The sequence below is a fragment of the Nanorana parkeri genome, unplaced genomic scaffold (assembly GCF_000935625.1).
Source record: "Nanorana parkeri isolate BGI_ZX_2015 unplaced genomic scaffold, ASM93562v1 scaffold4287, whole genome shotgun sequence".
Classification (NCBI taxonomy): Eukaryota; Metazoa; Chordata; class Amphibia; order Anura; family Dicroglossidae; genus Nanorana; species Nanorana parkeri.
Genome location: NW_017310550.1, coordinates 6,610 through 7,364, shown reverse-complemented (window position 1 = coordinate 7,364; position 755 = coordinate 6,610).

Sequence of the window (755 nt, the reverse complement as noted above, 5' to 3'; positions counted from 1 at the left end):
CTTGAGACGTGGTCCCCGCCTACCGGTTCTGCGCTCCCCGATTCCTGGCTCCGTGCTCCCCGATTCCTGGCTCCGTGCTCCCCGATTCCTGGCTCCGTACTCCCCGATTCCTGGCTCCGTACTCCCCGATTCCTGGCTCCGTACTCCCCGATTCCTGTGCTCCCCGAATGCTTTGCTGGATCAGAATTCCCGGACCTTTGGCTGAGCCGGATCCCTGTGCAGTTAGTCCCGGAAAGCTTTACCCTTCACTTCTATTGGAGCCTGGGGCAAAGGCCCCGCCCATCTCCGGCCCTCCCTGGTGGGGGAAGATCCCCTAATTTGGAAGTGGTCTGCAGATGTTGGGGTCACCTCGCACCCCTCGTGGTCCCTTCGGACTGACGCCGCGTTCCCCTTGTAGATCCCACCTAGCAAGGTTGGTTGTCCGGACATTCTCTTGGACCAGCTTTGTTCTGGGCCCCTCCCCAGGAATCGGTTCTGGGTTCCCCTCCGGCGGTCACTATCTCGGGTGATTCTGGTCTATAGGGAAATGGGCCTCATGTGGTTTCAGCGTTGGTCCCCAGTTCTGTCTGGTTGGGTCTGCGGTCTCCTAGAGCTGATCTGCTTCTGGATGTCCAGATATACGGTGTCCCCGCTGGGCCAGAAAGGAAAACAATTCCCGGTTCCGGTCCCCCAATTCAACCAAACTGGTGAGAGCCGGAGGACTGAATGTCATGAAAAGCAATTCCTCATCATCCCCCTCCATATCCTCATCATCC